Below are 24200 nucleotides of genomic sequence, written 5' to 3' on the forward strand. Positions count from 1 at the left end.
GCGGTGACGTCCCTCGGCGGCGGTGCTGGCTGGGGGAGGGCAACCCAGGAAGGTTTCCGGAAAATTTTGGCCAAAGCGATTGTGGGGAGGTGGGAGAGACCCCAATCTCATAGCGACCACCCGCAATCCGCTCCCAGGGTGGCTGGGTCCAAGATTGTTACACAATGGGTTGGAGAAGAGCGCTGCCTAGGAATCCATTTCTAGCCACCTCACTGGTGCCTGGAGTAGTCCTTTGCCGCACAGTAAAACTATTTTTGCTTCCCTTCCCCTCCCCCTTACTCCACAGGGAAAAAATATTTTCTCCAAATTTTAACCCAGTTGTTCTGGCCTTAAATTAAAACCTATCCCTTGAGAGTGTTCACAGACGTGGGTAATTGTAGAAACTTTGACTGGAAATAACGTTCTTTAGACTGAGGCAAATAACTATACAGTTGCCTTCCTGATATATTCTTCTAGAGCAAGTTGAAAATCCCCAATAAAAGCCAGAAGTGACCGAAAGTATTGCTACTATGCTGTTTAAAGTGAGAGAGAACAAAAGAGAAACTTTGTCCCCCACATTTTTCATTTTCTTATAACTTTAAACACCTCGGCATTTTAAAGATTCAGCTTGCATTTCATTGAAAATTTAACTTAAGGTTGTTGATACTAAATTTTAAAAGTTCATTTCATCTTAACTATCAATTGAGTTTATTTTTCTTAATCAAAAGAGCCATTTTCTTAAGCTTATTTTTAAAAACTTAATTCCTTTCCCAAACACCATACTGCCTGCCCATCCCTGTTTTGTTAAGGAGCACCTAAAACACAAATACTACTACATATTTATACATACTACAATCATCAGGGAGTGTATGCAATTGCCATTTTATTAAACTATATGTTTTCAAATATTTGAATTAGAGTTTAGGTTCCATATTTTCTTCTAAGATGGGAGGATTTTTTTCATAAAATTGATTAATACTCTTGCTACACACATGTAGCTATCTAGGAGTATATCTGGAATTAAGCACATTTTCAATGACATAAGCCCAGACTGATGAGGTTGCTTGGTGCCAGTGACTGTGGAGGGAAAACATTGTTGGTACAGGTAATTTTCACCCTGAACACAGTGTTTGTTTTAAAATCTTCCATCTTTGTCCTATAGTTGCCAAGACTTCCATCTCTGCTATGGACGTGCATGTGTACAGGGTTATTTGAAGTGGAGAAGGACTATGTTGCAAATGGCTCCAACCTAGGGTTTAGGAAAATCTTGGATGCCTGCAATTCTATGGTTCAGAGCCTCAGCCAAAATGAACCCCAAAGATGAACTCTGCAGACGTCTTCTACTCTGGTGTGGAAAGTACCGTTCCTGGCAGAGATTTGTGGGCTAGACAGGACCCCTGGGCACAGGAGCACAGAATGAGAAATTCCCCAACTGTAGTAGTAGCAGTCTTGTCCTCCTGGACAAGGGAAAGAGCAAACCACACATTTATTTCTTCCACACATAATCAGTTGGTAAGTTTTTTACTTCCCTTCATTGTATGAAAACATAAAAAAATTCAATGCAAAATGGGTTGCAAACTAAAATACATAAAAATCAGTAAATTCAGTTTTTCAAGTTGAGTGCAAATTACGTTTCATACACACCACATGCCAGAGTTTCCTTGTGGCAAGAAGGCTCACTGAAGACTGAAGATCTGTAGTGTATCACAATACAATGTGGAAACCACAGAGTGACTTCCCTTTTAGTCTTAATACTATGGTAAATCTGGTTTTAGATCAGGCAAAATGTGATCCATACCTAAATCTTACATGAGCTAAGCCTATCTACATGCAATTCAGCCTGTAAGATGTTTCTAAAATTAAGGGGAAATTTTTGTCTTTTGATGGTGTCTTTCCTATCTTCTTCTGGCCATGGGCCTGGGGTGAGCTGTTTTTCTTCTGTCAGTCATTCCCAAGCCTTACTGGGGCCAGGAAATTAACATTAAGTTAGGTCTAAGATGTTAGTAGAGACTTTCTGCTTTGGACTTTCACCATGAAAACCCCATTTTCCCCTTTGAAACTAACACCCACACACTCCTGTTGCAGTGAGAGCAGTAGGCATTTAGAGAGAGCAAAAAATTCTGTGGAATATTGGCAGGGGTGGGAAATTGTACAGAAAGATGGAACTTCCCCCCACCATTATCCTAGGGGGAAAAAGGCGATAAATACCTAGCAGTAAAGAATAAAGAACCAACTTAACAGTTAACCTACTAACTGGTCCTATTCTTAGTGTTTAGAGAGAACTCCTCCTGCAACCCCACCCCCAGTTCTCAATTCCTGACTGTGGATAACAGATCTAAATAAACAGCTCTGCACTATTTTCTGGAGAGCTGGAAGGCTGAAGGCATTGTTTGGATTCAGGTGTCCTGCAACTAATGTCAGTACTTTGTGAAACAGGAAGTTCTCTCCTATAGAATTAGAGGTTCCTGAACCAGCAATTGCAACCTCTGGACTGAGATCCTGGGGAAGAAGCTTCCAAATTTCCCCAGGAGCTGAGTGCTTGCATCTAAAAAAAAGGGGGGAAGGGAGTATGGGAGGTTCTGGGGTGCTGAGTGTGGAGAATATGAGTACGTGGGTATATGAGGGGAGATGGGTTAGGGACTGATTGTATCCTCAGACTGTAAGGTATGTAGATAGGATTAGATCACTAGAAACACCTCCTGGGGGGTTTCAGGCGGGTATTGGCTATCTCCAGGCTCGGTCATTGCATAGCTTTGGAATTTTACAAAATGGCTGGTACCTGCCTCTAAGGTCACCCTTTTCCGTGGGGGAAGAGAAATCTCTCACAGAGGAAGCCAAATTTCATCTTAAAGTATCAATCCCCATCTCCTGTAAGGCCTGAAGAGAAACTCAACAGGGCAGCATTTTCCTCCTTTCCAAACACACCACCCACCAACTTACCCAGGGTGCAGTGAGGGCAGGCAAATAGCAGGTAAAAATAAAGGAAAAGGCAATACGAACTTAAAATTGAAGTAGAACAAGTAAGTATTATTCTAGTCTTTCCTTCTTCCACTGCTCCTTCCCTCCCCTGCCTCTGAGAATAAGCCACCAGAGTCCTCCAGAGACTCTGAGTTTCTGCTCTTAAATGGCTCCTTTTCCAAGGAGGAACAAGGTCTGTATTCTAATGTGGGGCCTCAGATGCTCTGTTATTGCAACTTAATTTTGTCGCTGCCTCTTTTCACAGATTATTTGGAATGAATTGTTTCTTTTGTTTACTGTCCAACAAACAACCTCTGCTAATCTTGTATTTTATCTCCCTAACATATGGAAAAGCTATTTATTCTAGCCAATCACAATAAAGTGAAGAAAACCCCATTTTATGGAAAAATATATATCACTAGTCTGTTGATCATTAAAGATATGATTACCAGTGAAAACCCTCCGAAGGTGGCACATTTATGCTTCCAGGAACAGATGGGGACACGCATTTTCCTTGCAAATACTTTTGAAATTGCCCTACTGGTAGCAGTATAAAAATGATATACAGATGCCAGGGCCCGCATGGCCAGGATGAGTGCGCCAGATTTACACAGTAAAGCCTTCACACGCAGGCTGTCAGTTTTGATTGATCTCTACTATACCTCAGGAACTTGTTGACTAGGTAGGGAAACAGTGCAAATAATTCACTGCAGCAAGTCAGATAATTCACACAACCAATCGGTCTGCTTCACTTTCTGGCTGTGACATATGAACCTTCCCTACAAAGATGCATCATTTTCCAGCTTGAGCAATATTCAATGTCAGGAAGAAAAGGTATTAAAGCCACACAAAAGGAGGCAGACTATCACAGGACCAGAAGTTGTTTTGGTAATGGAAACCAGATCCCGCTCCACTCTAAGTCCTACCAGAGCGTTCAGGCCCAATTGTCATTATCATATTGATTAAAAAAAAAAGTTCATCATAGTGCAATTTTAGATTTAACACAAACGGATCAGGAAAGAGCAAAGAATTATCCCACAAAAGCACAACATTCTTACTGCAGGGACGTTTCCATGTTCCAGTTCGTTGATGGAGTTGATTAAGTTTAAATGAAGCAGACACTGGATAAAAGTAAGGGTATTGACCACTGGGCACTGCGATCCGTGCTTGAAAGGACCTGATACATGCAGAAAAGCAAGATTTGCTAAATGCTCTAATCTTCAATCAAATCTTACATCAATACAGACAAAGTTTGGTAATGAGAGATTCAATGAAGCATGCGGGAGAAAGAATTAATCCTCTTGGTCTAAACTGGCTTCAACTTTGAAGCTTGCTCCGAAGGAAAGACAGTTATCTAAATGCTAAATAAGAAACTTATTGTACTTTTCATGGCATGCTAATCTTTTGTCTATTTCATCTCTATTATGTGTATGCTCGTAGATTGCAGTTGTCATGGTGATTATATCAAGCCACGCTCGGGGGATGGTGTTGAGAAGCCAGGCGCGGAGGTGGAAAAGACCCTCACTCAACCCACAGTAGGGGGAAAAAAATAGAGGGGGAAGAAGTAGGCAGGCACCGTAACGCCCCCGGGCTCCTTCCCACCAGGCTCCGGCTGGCTGGCTCGGGTTAGGGCCAAGGGGGCTTGGGCCTTGCTGTGCCATTCCAGGCAAGGTGCTCTCAGCAAAGCGATGGGTAATGGTGGTGGGGAGGTGGTCAAACATACTTCCGGACCTCAAACTCCTTTTCCCATAAAGGTTCCCAGTTTTCAGCCCGTAGGCTCCTCCCTCTCCTCGCTGAGTCCCCTTCCCCCAAGCGCTGCGACCAGGTAGGTGGAAACTACGAACCAAGAGGGAACAAGAGAGGCAAGGGCTCAGCCACAGGCGGCCCGGCCCTACAGTTGTGCCCGGCGGTAAGTTGGGTCATCAGACCCTGACTGCTGGGGAAGAATGCAAACCCAGAGGGGCAGCCCAGGCAGGAGGTGGAAGCTGTAGGGTCGCCGGGGCCGGCAACCAAAGGTGACCCGGGGCGCTTTATGTGTTTTACAAAAAGTTGCCAAATTAAGACGGGATTATAACTGTTCGAGCTGAACTCGAACTGTCAGCGCTGAAAGGTTGGGAGCCTCAAATATGCCCCGGCAGTGCTGATGAAAAAGCTTAAAAAGTAATAAAAGGGAGAAAAGAGCGAGGAAAGTAACATGTATAACTCTTATTAAAGAGAAGAGCCACCGAGAGGTTGTGAACTTGAATCACTGTTTGAACTTTAATTTGTTCATTAACAGGATTTGCCCCTCACTGGGAATGTTATTACTTCCCTTTGCTGCTCAGCACCGACTCTGGTCATAATGAAAGAGTCTGGCAAAAAGTTAAACGCTTGGTAATTAAGTCATTTAATTGAAAAAAGGGGAAAGAGAGAGAAGAGAGGTCCCACTGCAGGAGCAGAAGGCAGAGGGGCTGGAGAAGGGGACAAGGCTGAAATCTGAAATAGAGGCCCTCGCCAAGGCCCTGTGCCTGCCATCCACAGGGAAGGAGACTGTCTCTGACGAGGTGCCCTCAGCACAACAACCAGCAGCATCCTGAAGACCCTCTGCGTAGGGCCGCCTGCCCCTGGTCGGAACCCCCTGGCCAGGGTTTCAGCCTGGAGCTAATTGGGATGATCTGTTAGGGTGGCCTGGATACCAGAAATCCAAAATAATATGTATTCAAAAAATTCTTTCATTAAAAAGTGAGGAGATGTCTTTTGCTTTCTCCCTTTCCTTCCCTTGGGACAGTTTTCTTTTGCAGTCTTCTGTTTTCAGGCTGGAGTGAAAAGCAGTGTTGGGAGCCAGATATAATCTGCATGTTTGCACCTTAATCAGCCTTACAACATCATGCTTTCTTTCAGCCCCCACCCCGGCAGATGCTTTAAATAAACTCAAGAGATGAGAGGTAAAATACACTCCTTGCCTCAAATATGCCCTAGCAATTTTTGCTCAGAAGGGACAGGACATTGCCCCTAACCTCACAGGGCTGGCCTTTTCCTTTGTCACCAATCTCCTTCCTGTGTTTGTCAGCCACTGAACACAGTACCCTCACATGTGCATCCTCCTTCCAAGGGAAACAATGCCTGGCCACAATTAACCACTGTGATACAGCAGACACCCCAGAGCTATTAGCAACATGTTACCTGCAGCCAAACGAGGGAACAGCAAAATTCAGGAAATGAGTGGTAGGTTAGTTATCCTTTCCTGCTTAATATGTTAAAACATAAACATAGAACAGTAAAATAGGTAGCTGCAATTTCCTCACATTTTAAAATACTGGTGCCCATATAATCAGTGTGACTTTCTTTGGAAATAAAATTATCTACGATGTATTCTCCCATTACAAAGTAACAATGAACATAAAAAAGAGAGAGGTGAGGAGAGAATGAGAGACAATATAAATGAATTTACTGGTATCCAAACCTATTACCTAGGTTTGTGTTTTTAATTAAATTACCTCTAAACCCCAGGGAGAGGACAGAATTTTCTCATCCAAATCACACTGTCACCAAATAAAGTCATCAAAATTACCATTTTGTTGGCAGCATCCTCCCTATTTAACCCAATGCCATTTGGTACTGCAATCCTAACCTCAAACTCCACATAGCTAGAAGATCTGTACTTGTACATTCCTGAAAGCCAGTGATAGGTACACACTCACCTTCATTAATAGGAAGGGGAAAGGGGCTTTTTAAAAGGGCTATTTCATAAGCAGAAACAAGTTCTAGGGTTTATTTAGCATTAAAGTTACTTTCCACCTTTTATAGTCCCTGGATACAGAGTGAGTTCTATTTTCCAATTTATAGATCTATACTAGTTTTATTTTAGACAACTGGCCCACTAGATATTAGGAGTGTACAAACAAAACAAAGGTTCCCTAACTCCACAATGCTGGGCCCTAAGCTCCTTTTACAGAAGAAACTCTAAAGAGATCACAACCAGGTCTGCTAACCCTGCACTATCCTAATCTAGACCCTTATGTTAGTGTGCATGAGTGAGTCTCCTCTTCCTCCAAAACAGCCTGCAGAGTGCCTTGAGATTAACTATCCTAAACTCTCACTTTAGAAAGCTTTGTAGCTCTGATAACCTATAACAGCTCCAGCTCTTTAAACTGGTCTTTAAGCCTCTTCTCCACCCTCCCCCTAGGCACTAACTGTACATTTCTGGTTTCTTTTCCACTATTGGCCTAAACATGGCAAGACAGCTCTCTAGGCAGACAGCTCACCCATCGTTTCCTGAAAACACCACATGCATTATCTTCCTTTTACTGAACACTGGTGAGGTATCAGGCACCAAGTTAAATATTACAAACATTATCTCATTTAATCCTTTTAATTTAATGAGATATTATACCCATTTTCAGGCTAAGACTAAGTAAGTTAAGGTACTTGCTCAGCCAAGATCTCACAGCAGAGATAGGATTCTTATGCTTATCTACCTGGCTCAAAGCTAGTTTACCTTCCACTCTGGCATGCTCCTACCCATGCTGTACTGTGTGTTCTGAGCGCTCCTTCTCCCTGCTATATGGGATGCCTTCTCAACTCCACTATATATAACTGAATCCCATCCAGCCTGTAAATCCCAAAGAGAAATTCCCACCTCTATCTTGAAACCTTTCACCATTAGCCTGGTCCTTGGCAGACTGCTGTAGCACTTACTTGGCACTCCCATTCTCTGCCCCATACTGTCATGTCAGTTTTCTTTCACTCAGTCCTTTCCAACCACACTGCAAGCTCCTTGAAAATGGGCATTTGCCTTATATTTCTTTATATTCCTCCTTCCTCTCCAGAGCCTGATAACATAGCTCACATATGTTGAGCACACACCTCCTATACAATCCTTAAAAATACATAACTGTTATTATTGTCATTCTGCAGCTAAAGAAACTGAGGCTGAGAGATTAATAAATTTGCCCAAGCCACTCAGCAAGTAAGTAGTAGACCTGATACTCAAACACAGACTGAATCAAATGGCCCTTTTCCTTAGTTAATACATTGCACTGGTTCGATACATGTGTGCCTCACACAAGGTGAATTTATGAAGTGTCAGTATGTGGAGGATACTCAACAAACCTCCAGAGAACACCCCTCTAACCATGACTTGAGACAAGGAGCACTGCTTTTATTTTTCAGCAGGGTAGATTCTGTGACTCAGCAGAAGAAAGGATGAGTGTATATCACCCATAACATCCCAGACCACCTCTTAGAATTCTTCCCTCTTTTCTAAGAGCCATGCTGCAATGCTGGCAGGAGTTGACCGCATTGTATCTGTTCTGGTGGTTCTGTGAGAAGCAAACTGCCCTTCCCCGAGCAGCCTCTGTACCTTTTAAATATACAGAGAAAAGGAGGAGAAAAATGAATGATACAAGTTAATTTTTTTTAATGGCCTGTAAGGGCAGGGAAGACTTGCTATCTCTGCAGCAAAAATGAATTGCTCTTGTGGGAAGAATAACAATTGCAAAACAGTATTCACAGCTGACCAGTTAAGCCAACACATGGAACTCCAGCCAGCTTCTTGTTCTCCTCTAGACATGAAGTTGGCAACCAGGATTAATGACGTACCTAGGAAAAGAGGAACCTCTAAGAGCACAAGCATCAAGGCCTGGAAGTCTGGCTACTTTTCCCCACCTGGAGATTGTGCCTTCAGTGTTAATCATGAAGAACTGGGCCTGACAGTATGAAGCAAGTTAGCAGGTTACTTACACCCAATAGGTCTTTAGGAAGTGTTAAAGAGAAACTTCTTACAGTGGCAATAGTGTACTTAAGAATTTGAGAAAGGAGGAATATAACTATGTTATTCACTTGTCTCAAGTATCCATGCTAAAACAAGTCTATTCTCCCAAGTTCCCAAAAGTAGGTGTCCATCTTCATTTATATTTTGGTTTAAATATCTGCATAGCTCAAGAGCTATGACTCTTACCTTTACCTACAAAGCTTGTGGCCCAACTCTTAATAAACCATGTCCTTCCATTACTTCTCCTGAGATGAGGCTCAAAATTAGCCTTTGAAATAGTCCCAGAAGGTTTTACTATTATATACATTTTTCCCACAGGAAACTGAAATTTGCTTCAAGTAACACAATTGGTACATGGTAAACCTAGTCTCTACTCCTAGGCCAAGATTCTTTCTATTATGATACTTTCCCAATTCTCGGTGCAAGTTCCCACCTTCTCTATATTCTGGATCTACATGTGAACTTTGTAAATCTAACATCAGGAATCTCTCTGAGAAAGATGGGCCTCAAGCCACACCAACTGTTCTCTATTACAACTAAGTGAGCCATATAAAGGGCATTCCACCCAATCCTGAAGCTATAAACACTATATACAAAATTTGATATTTGGATTCAAGAAATACTTGGATGCTTCTTAAGTATATAGATGAGAAGGCATGAGAGTTAGGCTACCTATCTCAGAAGAAAGACTAATATCACTGTCACTTGTTTTTCCACAATTGTCTTTATTTATTGGTGGTTTGTTGGGTACCTCATACTCCCTTGTAACATAAAACTTAGGAGCTATTCTGTTTACCTAATGGACAATTCAGGGTCTTTCACCAGGAAAGATCTGGAATTGGATCCTTCCACCTTCCTCACTGAACTTTTAGTTGAGTATGTAACCCTGGTATCCAGAGCCCAGCAGGTCCCCTTCCCTAATTTCTGGGCAATAACCCAAGCTCATCAAAGCAGGTAGACTCAAAGTTCCAGGCCCTATAAATGATTGAAATAAGGACATTCTTTTGGTCTCAGCTCAAATGTGGCTCCAATCGAACTCTGGGGTGAGAGACAGGAACACATTTGTTGCTCTGGGACTGTTGCCCTATTTCTTTGCTGGATGACCTTCCCTCTGTAAGTCCATCAGCATTTTCTACATTCAATTTGAACAGAAAGGCTCTTTCATCTTTGTACCCCGGCCTTGATCTCTCCTGATCATTATGGTCTGCATCCCTGCTAATCACTAATGATCCTCTGGCCCTCTCTATAATACTAAAGATGTTAGACCAGAACTCTTCAAAAAATTCGTACTCAGCTAATTACATTTTTTCTGCTTTTCTAGGTTCTCCATATAGTCTCAGCTGGAGTTGAATCTGAATTATTTCCTCAGGTTTTAAATTATTTGCTGATGGTTTTTGGAAAGCAACAAACTCTTCCCATAAATGAATTCAACTAATTATGATTCAAAAGTCCCATGGCCTACCTTTTTCCCTTTCCCTCTCTCTCTTCTTTGTCTTTCTATCCCCTCTCCCACATTCTGGCCTTGAATATCACAAAAGTTTAAATTCACTGGGTGAGGAGTTTCATGATTCTGTATTTTGTAGAGTAGACAGTATACTGTTAACTTGAAGCAGTACATGATGCTTGTACTACATATCTACTTTGGACTCTATATTCACAACCAGCTACTAAAAATGATAAATGTTTCAACATACAGGTTAGATTTCACCTAAGGTCTAAGGAACACTGAGTTATTTTGGTAATGACCAAAGCCTTGCTCACTAAGTAGAATACAGGTGAAGTTTGAAATCAAACTTCAATGGTTTTTTTAATATTTCAAGGAATGTTAGGCATGAATTCTATAAAACTATGTAGGGCAATCCTGATTTTAGCCACGACATCTTGAATTTTTCCTACACAATTCCATACAGGTTTTGTAATAGCAAAATAAACTCATAAAATCTAGATCAATCAAAATTCTTCACTATATAACTTCCTGAAGTAATGTCTATACTGCAAACCAATGCCTTACTTATATACATGTATACAATGTACTACACAACATACATGTAGATGACTGTTATTAATAATTCACTGGCAATCAAGAGGAAGTATACTCCAAACAAGCACTTTTATTAAAGGTTTCACTTGGCAGCTACTTTTATTCCAGTGGCGCTGCCATTGTTCAAAAACCACATTTGTATAATGATTTTGGAACTAGTGTTAAAGCTACTCAAGAAAGCCATCTAACTATCTTCCTGGTTGTTTTGATCCCAAATTATATTGCCTTAACTTGATGGCCCACCCTACTCCTCAGGACACTGAAGAAGATGACTTACTACTTCCAAGGCTTTTTAACAAGATGTGCTGAAAATAGTGCCCAAGGAAGAGTTGCAAAATAGGTTTTTGCAAGGCAGCAGGAAGTCTGTCACTGAAGTGACAGATTTCCATGATGGCTCATGGATGTGGACTCACTAAATGCATACGCAAATATTGGTACAGTTGACCATATTGGTTTATAGTCAAACCTTGGTTATATAGTTTCAGCCCTATAGCACAATATTACAATTACACAACATTTTCTTAACATCTTCTCTTATGGTACTTTATAAAACTTGTCATTCTTTAGGTGCATTTTACAGATTTCACACAAAAATGTCTTGATATTCAGGGAGTTAGACATCATTTTGAATTATTTCAAGCATTATCCAAGAAATAATATGAGAAATAATGGTGATAAACATATGGGTATCTTTTTCTATTTTTATTAAACCAATGAAAAGAAACTTCAATCAGGTGTACTTGTGCCTATTTGGTATGTGTTTGCTTCACTTAACTGTAGGCAATTCTTATTTCAGGCTGGGAAAAGAAGGGTAAGTGGTTTTGATTTTAACTAAAAAAATAGTGCTTCCACTCACATAAAACCATCCAGTCCAACATGCCATACAAGCTGCCAGAACCACTTAGGAAAACTTTACATTCCAAAATAAATAGATCATAAAATAAAATAAAAATACATAAAATAAAAGATCATAAGCCCATTTAATCATGTCAGTCCTTTAACCTTTTTTTTGAAGGTCTTAAGGAGGGGTAAAAACATGGTACTCTGAATAGGGCACAGTTTGGAGGTAACTTTCTGACTTTCCTTCCCTTGATTTACTACTTAAGAGTAAATAAAATTTTCCATTTGTATAAATGAAAGTTCACAGTTTTAACCTCTTTTGTAATAATATTCCTTGAGGTTTTTGGAACCAGGAGAAGATAAACATATTTTAGTTACACTTCAAAAATTATTTATTATATGCCTATAGGGATTATGTTCAATGGTACAGAGGAGTCATATATTAGGTAATCATTAAATACTGTATAAATGAATGGAAGAAAAGAAAACCTACCTCGGGTCAACACATGTGAAGTCCATGTGTAAAACTGACTCCAACAGGATTTGGTCCATAAATACAGCTTCTAACTATTACATAGTATTAAGTCTAAAGCATATGCTTAGATTTGGATCCCTTTAGATTTCCTAATTCATTCAGCAGGGCCCTAGTTATACTTTTGAACCTAATCACTTGTTTAAAGTGACTCCTGATATAATCAAACTTTTTAATATCCATGAGGAAGTAGTAATCATTAAGACTGGGAGTTTTGTGTAATATTTACAAGATAAATGCATCAGTTCACACATCCAGCATTTGTGCTAAAAGCTTATGGTCTCATTTATTCTAGCAGATGACTATTTCTCACAACAGGTATGAACACAACTAATTTCCTCCTTTTGCAATTATTCCAGCTGTAGAAGATGCTTGGTCTCATAGAGCACTCTCGCTAACTTACTATGGACTTTTTGGTACAACACACAACATCTCTGTTCCCCGGTTGATATGATAGAATAGGAGTAAGACAAAACCCTCTTCCTTCCTATAGGGACTTTTGTGAATACATCGATAAATACCTACGAAATGATTAATGCTTCTACCTCTTTCAGCATCTTGAAAGAGGTCAATCAAACAAAATATTTTTGGTGTGTGAATTAAAATGCCTCTTACTGATGGTCTCAGACGTTTCCTTGTAAGATAGCGTGTCAAGAACTGGCGTTTGTATACATTATCCGTCCTCCAGAACGCACTAACATCACACTTCATAATAGCTTGGCACGATGATTGCTGTCAAAATCGCCTGCGTGGAAACAACTGTGCCTTAGATTGACATAATTTATTAGCATGACAAATGACCAAAAAACTAAAAGCGTGCGACCCCCAACTTTGAGCATTTGGGTGAAAGGGGTATGTTCCGTGTGAGCTGAAGGGTCTCAATCCTTCTTACGCTTTAGTTTTAAAGAGAGAATGAAAGTTGCCTGGAGGTCTCGTTGGTGGGGTAGGGGGGGAGGGGGAGGCCGCGACAGGATTCAAAATTCGAATGCCATGCAGAGACAGGCCTTTGGGTCTCTCTTCTCCAGATCAGCACACAACGCCACACATTTTGCTGGGAAACGAAATCGAAGCACGGGGCTGCCAGGCGACCGTGTCTGAGGCGGCTCGGGAGCCAGACCCGGCCGAGGGCTGGCCCAGGGTCCGGTCCCCTCCGCTTGGCCCGGGCGCAGCGCGCCCGGCTCTGAGGCGGCCGCGCGCGCCGCGTTCTGCAGCGCGGGCCCCGGGCCCCTGCGACCTCGCGTCCGGCGACCCCGGCCTCGCCGCGCGGCGCTGACCCGCCCGGCCCGCCCTCTCCTCGGCCTCCCCCGGCCTCTGCCGTGGGCCCGGCTCCCTCCGAGGCTGGGTCACTTCGCAGGCGCTCCTCCCCATTCGCGGCGTGAGAACCAAAGCTCCCCGAGCCGCCAACCCAACTGCACACAAAGCCCCCTACGGCCGCGCCGCCTCCACGCCTCTCTGCTCCCGCCCCGGGGCTCGGAGCGCAGCGCCCGCGTAACCCCGTCTGTCCCCGCGGGGAAGCCCAGCAGACGGGCAGCCTCCAGCGGGCGCCCCCGCCCCCAAGGAGGGCCCTCAGCCCGACGCAGCCTCTCACCTCAAGAACAGGCGCTGCCGCCTGCCGGAGGAGGCGGGCGGGAGGGGAACTCACTCCGGGCCGGGAGCGCAGGGACCTCGCTGCGGAGGGCGCGCGGGCTCACGCCGGGGAGCGGAGCCCCAGCAGGGAGGCCCGTGCAGCCGCCTAGGAAGGGTGGCCTCTAGCGTCCGGCCGCGGCCCTGCAGCCCCGCGCGCCCCGCCCCGGCCCGCGCGCCGGCCTGCTCTTCCGCGGCCGCTCCGCCCCTCCGCTCTGCCCGCGGGAAACAAACGCGAAGCGACACGGAGAGCCTTCCGCCGAACTGAGCTGTGAGATCCTTTTGATGGCTATAATTTATTCCAAATCGTCCCTGGACTGAAACGATCAATTAGCAGCCTGAAACGCACTGTGAAGTAAATTGTCACACTCTCTATTACAGGATGGTTATCGTATATTTATAAGGTGTGTTTTCCGCAATCAGAACCAACAAGGTGTTGAGTGATCAGTCATAAACGCACTTACTCAAAAAGAGCGGGGGAGAAGAAGCTCCAGCATTGTGCGGTGGGGGGAAGAACCCTATGACGGTTACTACCTCTCCCAATTTTCTTCAAGGGTGTTTCCTCTTGGCGTCTGGGCAGTGAGCGCGAGAGCTCTGCGCTGACTCTCCTGGCCACTTGTGTGACCCCGGGAGCAGCATCCCTGTGAACAACAGGGAGACTCAGGGTCCAAGAGGAAAGGGTGCCTTGGGTAAGTACAGATCAGGCATAAGGATGACTCACTCTTTGTCTCTCTCTCTTCACTCCCATCACGGAGAATAATATCTTCTTTGCTTCTAGCTTCTTGGAGAGAGTTTGCATTGTATACTTAAATCTCTTTTCTTCCTCGGGTCTCAGAGTGCTGTCCTCCACTGTCTACTCCTTAAATGTTATGTACTGTAGAGATTGTGCTGGGGTGATAAAAAGTTTACCACAAAGAGGACCCTGCGTTCTGAATTGGAAGCTCTGGCAGAACTGCTCCATCACTCATAAATGAGATGGAACAAAGTTCTGAGAAAGTCACAAGAAATTCTAACTTAGTCTGGTAGGCTGACTTGCCTGGACCAACTCGTGTAAACATTGTTGTTTTCCTTATAGTCATCCTCAGTGACTATACATGAATATGTTTTAAGAACTTCTGAGTTTCCCTTAATAAACTATCATCATATTTTCACCTGCCAACCACTTAGCAATCATTTTTAGGAGGATTCTGGTTTGGATCCAGTTAATATTCCTTTGGCCTGAGAAACAGCTCTAGAGCCCAGCCTACTGAGTATTGTGAGAAAAGTTTAGCAGCCCAGAGTCCTACTGTGTGACATTTGTGGAGAGTGAGTCACAAGGTGAGGTAAGATGCAGAGTTTATACCACATTCTTCTTAGGTTAACTGGGCTCATGATATATGGCAGGGCTTGTCTGCAATGCCAACTTCTGAAGAATGGAGAAAAGGGAAATGTGGCCAGGCATTTGAGTTCTAGAGGCAGCTGGTACCATTGGGCCTCCCCCCAGCGTAAATGGGACACCATGTTCCTCAGAAAGCAAAGCGGCTCTAGAGCCTTCATCTGAGCATTGGCATAGCAAAGATGCAGACCCAGCACCTTCGCTTTGTACCTTCTAAAGTAATTGGTGTAATTTGCATTTAATAGCTAATATTTATTGAGCACTTACTCCTTGCCAGGCACTGTGCTTTAAATTATATGTATAATGTTATTTAATCCTATCTACAAACTTATGTGGAAGAGTCTTCAATTTGCCAAGAAAAGATTAAGAGCTGGCAAAATTAAGTACCTTATCCAAGGTAAGTAATGATCTCAAACCTAGGTCAGTCTCCAGCATTCATGCTCTTCACTTCAATAATATCATGCCTCAAAAATGTAAGGTTTTGATTTAAGATTTTCCACTGAAAAGATTTCAGTAGAGCTGATAATACAATGAGAATGGTGAATTCTGGGAGGAGAATGAAAGAACAGCTGTCTGCAAAGGAAAGACACAATAGTGCTCCCAACCTCGGTGGATTCCCCCCTCTCTGTTCTACCCTTCCTATGTCCCATAATTTCTTTTTCAGAGTTATCACCTGCCATCTGGTGTCTAGCCAAAGGGACTTTACCCCAGGTCAGTGATGACTGCTAAGCTTGGAGTGAGGGCTGGGAACAGGGGAGGATGCAGCAGACTCCAGAGAAAGCAGGGCACCCTGGGGTGCAACCTTAAGTGGGAACCAGAGTTGGCCAGAGGCCCTTGTCTCAGACCCTAGGCTCTGAGAATGAAAAGTTACCTCCTAATGGACTTTAAATTACCAACATTGCTAAACTCTCCCTTAATAGACTCATAAAGATCTGCTTGCTACCTTTTTCCCCCTTCTTGTAGAATTTGTAATCAAGAGCCCAAGTTTGTCATTTGGAAATACTAATTATCTAATCACGCCATGCTGCATAACGTACTTGTCTGCCCAATTAGCTAGGACAATTATTAAAATTCAGAGGCCTAATTATGTCTCAATTTAATGCTGGCAAACTTGCATACAGAGCAGTAATTAAAATCCTCTATTTCCCTCTGCCTTTAGGGCAGGGGATGATTAGGCCCTGTCAGGGGTGCACGGGACTAAACCAGTGAAGCGTATTGCGCAACATGACCCTGCATTGTTAAGTGTGTCAACATATTAACCTGAATTCCCTTCAGCCCCCACATAATCACATTTGGTGGAGGAATAAAGGAGCTGAAACATGAAGCATTTTATTAAAAAAACATAAATTCTTTTTAATTAATGCTATGAGATTTCTGATGAATTTCATGCTTCCCAGTGCTGGAAGACATAAGACTGGTTCATCTAATTACTAGCAAATTTGCTCTTGTTAAAACTACTTTTTTTAAATTCATTTAAAGAAAATGATTTTTTTTGGGTGATGTAATAAAAAAAAGACCCTCAGTAGTAGGATTCCAGTAATACAGTTGATTACCAGTTTTGTTTGATGAGGAACACAAGTGAATGTTGACTTCCAAAGGAATCAAACCCAAGACTGTAGGCATTTAAAAAAAAGGCTAGAATTTAATACTTGAAAGATGTTAATAAAAGTGAAACATTAAAAATCATAATATTTAAACAAATTCAAAATATTTATCTTTTGAGCTCATAAGTTTGATGTCTGAAAATAAAGCCATCATGAGGAGACCAGAGCACTGCACAAATCCGCTCTGCTTTGGAAGGTGCGCAGAATGCAGAGGCCCACACAGTGTGTGTCTAACCTGCTAGGATTAATCCTGTTCTCTACAAACTAAGGAGAGCCACAAAACCCATTAAGATTTCAGAGCTGCCCTCTATATTCTGGCTTTCACTCATGATGGGATACATAGTAGATGATTCATGTATTCAACTGAAGAAGGGAAGCAGTCAGTCTAGAACCAAAAATGAGTTATTCTGGAGACAGAAGGACTTCTTTCGGTTGCTTCCAAACTTCCCGACACACACACACACACACACACACACACACACACACACACACACACGTTGCTGCCAAACTTCCCGACACACACACACACACACACATACACACACACACACACACACATACACACACACACACACACACACACACACACACACACACACACACAGTCACTTACTTGGACAGACCTTACTCTCAATTGATCTCATTCTGAATCTCCTTGCGACATAGCGGGTAAGGCAAGCACATCTACATTTATTAATGTGGAACTGTTAAGATATTTGTCCAACCTGGCCCACTCTACACCATCACTTCCTAACTGTGGGCAGGCAAGACTAGAACTCAGTTCCCCTTGCTCCCCACTGCATCAGACAGAGTGGCTATGGATGAGACACCAACAAGGGGCACTTGGTTTAGTAAAATGCCTCAAGTTGAGATCAAAATATAGATAATGCTATAAATACTGAGGCAACAGGGGAACAGTCTAGATACCTTGGAGGACATTTTGTCCTCTTCAGTCAATATTTATTTGCAATGTGTTTAGTCATATTTGTTCTTGTTTGGTGCCTTTGGCCCACTTACTTTCTCTTTGACTTTTTATATTCTCCAAGATCCATGTAATTGCATCTGAGGCCGTGGTAGTAAAAGTAGAGTCCTTTCCTCCTACTCTTGCTCTGGATACAGTGTGGGCTAGAAGATAGTGTCTAGGGACCATTCTGGCTGGTACATACCCTATTACTAACAAAGGCAGCGACAACGCTAGTCTCTAAGGGAGATGGTTGGCTGGAGCCAGGAGAAGCCCTTTCGCACTTGTGCTATAAAACCAAGGGGGTAGCCTCTCCCCCAGGCCTCCCAGGGAGCGTGCCCTGTGTCTTGAAAATGGCCTTGCTCTGAGTCTCTTTGGATGGCAAACTGAAGTGCAAATCTGTGTTCTGACTTGTTCCTGTGGCTGTCAGCATGTTTTCCTCTTGTCAGCAGCAATTGACTGGTCAGGCTCACCCCTGTACAGCAATTGTAACAGCTCATTGACAGACTAGTGACCCAGCTGGACCTGATAATGGAAAACTATTGATTTTTGTGGGCTCCACGAATCTAAAATGAACGACCAATGTAATGTCATCAATTGTCTCAGACTCTGATAACCCAGGGGAAAAAAAGTTTCAGGGATTGCTTGTATTTCTTGACAATGGTGTTTGAAAATCTCACTGAGTATAGAGAAGAAATCCATTTCTTGGGTGTTTTCCTTAAATGACCCTGATTAGTCTATCAGGGCTTTAATATCCAGCCTTGCAGGTCAAACAGAATGGGGGTTAGCATTGCCACTTAGCCAAACTGGGATCTGATATACCATTTAAAAAAATAGTTGACAAGAAAATGTTTAAAACGTTTATTATAAAACAAGCTTGCAGAAAAGAAAAAAAAAGTTGGGATTAAGCCAAAATATAGTGGCTCAAAAAGTCCTGATGTATGAAATTGTTAAAGGACTGTTATGTTAGACTGCTTCTGCTTACCTGTGTTGGTATGTTTTGAAGTAGAAAGAAAGGCTTGAAAACAATGTAAAGGTCTCTTGAGTGTGTGTTGGGGGACATCATTGTTTAGTAGTTTTTAAAATACTCTTCTCCTTCGATGATCATTTCAAATATTGCTCAGTGCATTCTTCAGAAACAAGAGCTGTTTCTTCTTGAGCCAAATTAGCAATGGGTTGGACCTAATTTTGTCCACTACACAAGTCCGTAAAACTCTGCTCAAGGACTCTGGGTTGTGTCATGCATAGGATGTCTGTTAATGGCCTCTACTAAAGGTAACTTCCTTTAAAAGGAAAAAGAGGGAAAGCTATTGATCTTGACTGCCAATCTGATACATTTAGTTCACAATCCACTTGTAGTGAGAACATAATCATTTTATGGTCCCGATCAAATTCAGACATTCTTAGAAGAGAGTTCTGAGGACTAGATGAACCACAGAGTGCAGAACTAACAGGTGTTTTGCCAGCCATTTGCTCAAAGAGGCTGGGGAGCAGTTTCAGTGAGAAGCTGGAAAGGACAGACCCCAGATGTGAGAGTCCATGTGTGGCTGGGCTCTTGTTCACAGGTGCTGTGATCTTCACACTCTCCTGTAATGGTCCCTTTATGGCCTTTGATTAGCTTCAGCCCTTACACCACTGCATTTCCAGTTTCCTAGTGCTATCAAAACCAACACTATGAGCTGTTTGGCTGCCTATTAATAAAGAAACACAAGGCTGAGACCTGAAAGAAATTAAACTAGACCTAAAAAAATCCACTGGGTTTGGACTTTAATAAATATAAAACACGTGGCACAGAGACCACAAAATTTGCCTAATTCTGTGAGATGTCTTCTGGCCCAGCCAAGACATCAGCAGCTAAAGTTCAAAGGCTGGGCTTTACATGTTTTGGGGTTCTCCAGAGTGGTTGCCACAGGCCTTCCACATCACACACACACAGTAAATAGTTCCTGAATGAAGAGGCAAAAAGCTACTCTTATCTATACAATGATGAAGGTAAGCATTTTCCAATTTATAATAGATTTGGGAGAAAATAATTAAATAGTTTCCACATGCTTGTCTATAGGTTCGTGCCTGTTCATGAAGAAGTTTCCTGTCTGTGGTAAATATATGAACAAAACTAAATTAATGTGATTTTGTAAAGCAAAATTTTACCTTTTAGGAATTTCAAGATTATATCCTTTTAGGGTGATGAGCATTGTTTCCATTTAGAAATAATGGTGATTTGTAGGTGAAAGATACTTTTAATGAATATCCTTACTTGTCAAGGCAAGATTAAAAGTGGACAAAATCATGAATTGGTCCCAATATCTTAAAAGTCATGCTTCTGTGAATGCCAAAAGAATGAGTGATCTAAGTAACCTATTCATGCACCTTTTAAAATTAAGGCAATTACAGTCACACATGTGGGAAAGTTGGGGTTCCTGTTGCCAGGATCCTCACTGAACTTAAACCACCTGATGATGTAACTGGCCTGTTGCTAGACTACAGCCTCCACACCTTTAGGCAATAAGCTATTATTACACTATATAGAGAACTCAGCCCGCCAGGAAAACAAGCTGGGTAATAAACCCTTTCACCCCAAAGAACGTTTGCTGTCATTTTCTTTGGCCACACTGAATCCATAGTGAACTTGCCCAGGGCTGAAACCCATTGGCAAGACAATTGGCAAAGTCGGCAGGGTTCATTGTTGACTAAGGAAAAAGACAGGCTGCCCGTATGGGAGAGGTGCTTCAGCAGGCTGACCCTGTGAATGGGGAGACAGTGGAGTGTCCCCCAGTGGGTATGTGGTCTGAGGTGGCTTGCCTCCTAGAGGACTGGGCCCCACCCCAGGACTGGAGGCAAGTGGAGGTGATACCTGATGCAGTAGGAGTGGCCCTTGGTATAGTAAGTAGGTCTTTTGAGAGACAGAGTGCCAGTGAGGCACCAGGGACTGTGGGTTGGCTGCTTCTCATGGTATTAAAAAAGTCTGCGGAAGAGAAGGATGTGCTCCTGAAAAATACTCAAGAAATGGCAACATGAGAATGCGAGCTGCAAACTTCTGAGGATTCCCTGAAGAAGGAAATGGCACTGATGCGAGAGGAGGCACCAGGAGAATGCCAGTGGCGAGGTGCCATTGAGGAGGTAAAAGATTCCTTACACAATGAGGTAGCAGCACTGCCAGGTGCTCTGAAGGAGGAAAAGGCCATCAAGGAAAAAGATGAACTCCTGAGGGAAGCACAGGCAGAGGTGGCATGAGAATACAAAGCATTGAGGTGAAGGTAAGAGACCTTCTGAAGACTGAGGTAGCATTGCTGCGAGGCACGGTAGAAAAGGTGAAGGTTGTAGCAGAAGAGGCACTCCGGGGAGGAGAGGGAAAGGTATCATCAGCCCCAAATATAGAGGAGCCGGGGAAGGATGAAGGGGTGGTGCCGGAGGCACTGACCCCTCCTGTATTGGAAGCACACCCAGTGGGTGTAAAGAAAATAAAGACCCAGTGGCTGAAAGCTCCCCAAGGAGAGCAGCAGCACCCTCCCCAGGTCATGGAGCACTCTATGTTCCACCCTATACTCAGGCTGAGCTGGTAGATTTGGGCTTCCGGTTTAGGCAGAAGCCCTCAGAGTCAATATCAGCTTGGCTCTTGCATCTGTGGGACATGGGGTGGATGGAATTGTTCTGTCGGGATCAGAGATGGGAAAGCTGTCTTCCCTGATGGTCCAGCCCACCTTTAGGCAGCAATTACAAAATGCACAGCACTCCCTCCTCAATTGGCTTATGGCTGCACTTCATGCTGTGTGGCCCAATCCAGATGATCTACCATCCTCTCCTGTTAGATGGCAGATGTATGCTGAGCTCCAACAGGTGTTACTAGAACTAGACATAAGAAATGCCATCTCTAGTCCGAGAATTATGGCCCAGATTAAGAGATTTTCACTACTGGGATAAGAAATATTGTGCTTCAAATGGCTCCCACATCCCTCTTTGGGTCTCTAGTGGCCATTCTTTCCCCTCACTTAGGGCATCCCATACGCGAGGGGACACGGACATGAGCAGACTTAGGAGAGGCTGAAGCAATGAGAACACTGAAAGAAATAAGGTCTGCTACTCACAAGAATTTAAAGGGCCCCATGAAGGTTATGAGGACCCAGATATGGGTTGATTTAATACAGGCAGAAGCAGATGGAAGGAAATTAGATGGGAAGTCAAATAGGTTCTTACTAGAGCTATGGCAATAACAAACCAAAGCAGCAGTTCAAGCCATTAAAATTAAAGAGGCAGAGTCAGAGACAGAGCCACAAGTCTGGCCTGTGTGTTTGGAAGATTTCCTGCTGGAGAGCGAGCCATCCTCACTCAAGCCCACACAGGAAGATGACTGGGGGATGTGGTTTGACTGAGAGGAAGGTTGAGGTATCTTCCCTGAGGGACTGGGGGGGATGGGAGGCCACATGTTGAAATAGCTATCCATTGGTCCCCAGTGAACATACAATGTGTCCTGGCTCTCATGGATACAGGGGCTGAATGTTCACTGATTCATGGTAACCCTAAGCGGTTCCCCGGGACCCCCAGTATCATAGATGGATATGGGGGTAAGGCTATCAGAGTGAAACAAGCCCAGATCCCTTTTGGAATAGGGCATCTACCCCCAAAAGAGTATACCATGTATGTATCTCCTATCCCTGAGTATATTTTGGGGATTGATATCCTGAAGGGTCTATGGCTGCAGACCATTGCAGGTGATTTCAGACTGAGAGTACATGTGGTGAAGGCAGTTCTGAGGGGACATGCTAGGCACTTGCCCATAGCTTTGCCTTTGCCTTGGCGGGTGACTAATACCAAACAATACAAACTGCCTGGAGGGCATAAAGCGATTGAAGAAACTCTCCAGGAGCTGGAAAAGGTGGGTATTATAAAGCCCACCCATAGTCCTTTCAATTCCCCAGTGTAGCCAGTAAAAAAGCCAGATGGTTCCTGGTGTATGACTGTGGATTACAGAGAATTGAATAAAGTCATACCCCCTCTGCATGCTGCTGTCCCCTCTATTGCAGGCCTGATGGATACCCTCAGCCATGAACTAGGAACATGCCATTATGTGGTAGATCTTACTAATGCCTTCTTTGCCATTGACATTGAGCAGGAAAGTCAGGAACAGTTTGCCTTCATATGGGAAGGACGGCAGTGAACTTTCACTGTCCTTCCACAGAGATACCTCCACAGCCCTACCATCTGTCATGGACTTGTAGCCCAGGACTTGGTTATATGGGAGAAACTGCCAATGCTGTGACTGTACCATTATATTGATGATGTCATGCTCATGTCTAATTCTCTTTCAGATCTAGAAGGTGCAGCACCTAGACTACTGCAACATCTACAGGAGAAAAGATGGGCTGTGAACAGTATCAAGGTTCAGGGACCTGGTTTGTCTGTCAAATTCTTGGGGGTCATCTGGTCAGGTAGTACCAAAGTTATACCAGAAGCAGTTATAAACTCCAGGCCTTTCTTACTACTACAACTGTAGCATTGCTAGAAGAGTTTTTGGGTCTTCTAGAATACTAGAGAGTGTTTATCCCATACTTGGCACAAATTCTGAAGCCCTTATACCGGTTGGTATGAAAGGGTGTCAGGTGGGATTGGGACAAGACGTGCATCTGCCTTTACTACAGCAAAACAAGCAGTCAAGGCTGTGCAGGCCTTGAGTGTGATAGACCCATCAAGGCCCCGTGAGCTGGATGTTCATGTGACTGAAGATGGTTATGGGTGGGGTCTCTGGCAGAGGCTTGAACGAACTTGCCAACCTATTGGATTCTGGTCACAACTCTGGAAAGGGGCAGAGGTAGGATACACTTTGATAGAAAAACAACTGGCTGCTGGGTATCATACCTTGCTGGCTACAGAACCAATCACTGGAATGGCCCCAATAAAGGTAATAACCACCTATCCCATCTTGGGGTGGGTACAAGACTGGACCCAAAAGCCAAGGAGTGGTGTGGCACAAATGCCCACATTGGCCAAGTGGGGTGCTTACCTACATCAGCGTAGTGTCCTCTCTAGTAGCTCTCTGAGTGAAGAACTCTAATGCTTATCAGGGCTGGTGACATATACTAGTGAAAAGCAGGAAGAACTTGCTTTTGAACCATTAGTAGCAGAGAGTCCCTGTCGGGAGGGAAGAGCCCCTATACTTGAAGATGCCTGGTACACAGATGGCTCCAGCCATGGGCAGCCCCCAAAATGGAGGGCCATAGTTTTCCATCCATAGACTTAAACAGTATGGATGGAAGATGGTGAGGGGAAGAGCAGCCAATGGGCAGAGTTGCAGGCTGTGTGGCTTGTGATCAGCTAGGAGCCCACCCCTATAGTTGTCTGCACTGACAGCTGGGCTATTGGGGCTTGATCCTGTGGCTACCAACCTGGTACCACACCAACTGGCTGGTTGGTCACTGACCCTTTTGGGGGCAAGAATTGTGGCAAGACTTATGGGCCTGTGGTCAGACTAAAATAATTACAGTGTACCATGTGACAGGTCATTTGCTGCTGGCATCCTCAGGAAATGAAGAAGCAGGTA

The 24200-nt window shown here is 43.6% G+C and overlaps 1 long non-coding RNA gene across 1 annotated transcript in view; it reads right to left on the reverse strand.

The window, feature by feature from the left end:
• Positions 1-13867, reverse strand: part of LOC108400708 (uncharacterized) — a 61355-nt gene extending 47488 nt beyond the window's left edge. The window contains exon 1 of the long non-coding RNA XR_005055944.2: positions 13691-13867. This is a non-coding gene — a long non-coding RNA (uncharacterized lncRNA). The remainder of the gene's footprint in view (positions 1-13690) is intronic.
• Positions 13868-24200: the final 10333 nt, after the last annotated feature.

Source organism: Manis javanica, chromosome 4, assembly GCF_040802235.1.
Source record: "Manis javanica isolate MJ-LG chromosome 4, MJ_LKY, whole genome shotgun sequence".
Taxonomy (NCBI): domain Eukaryota; kingdom Metazoa; phylum Chordata; class Mammalia; order Pholidota; family Manidae; genus Manis; species Manis javanica.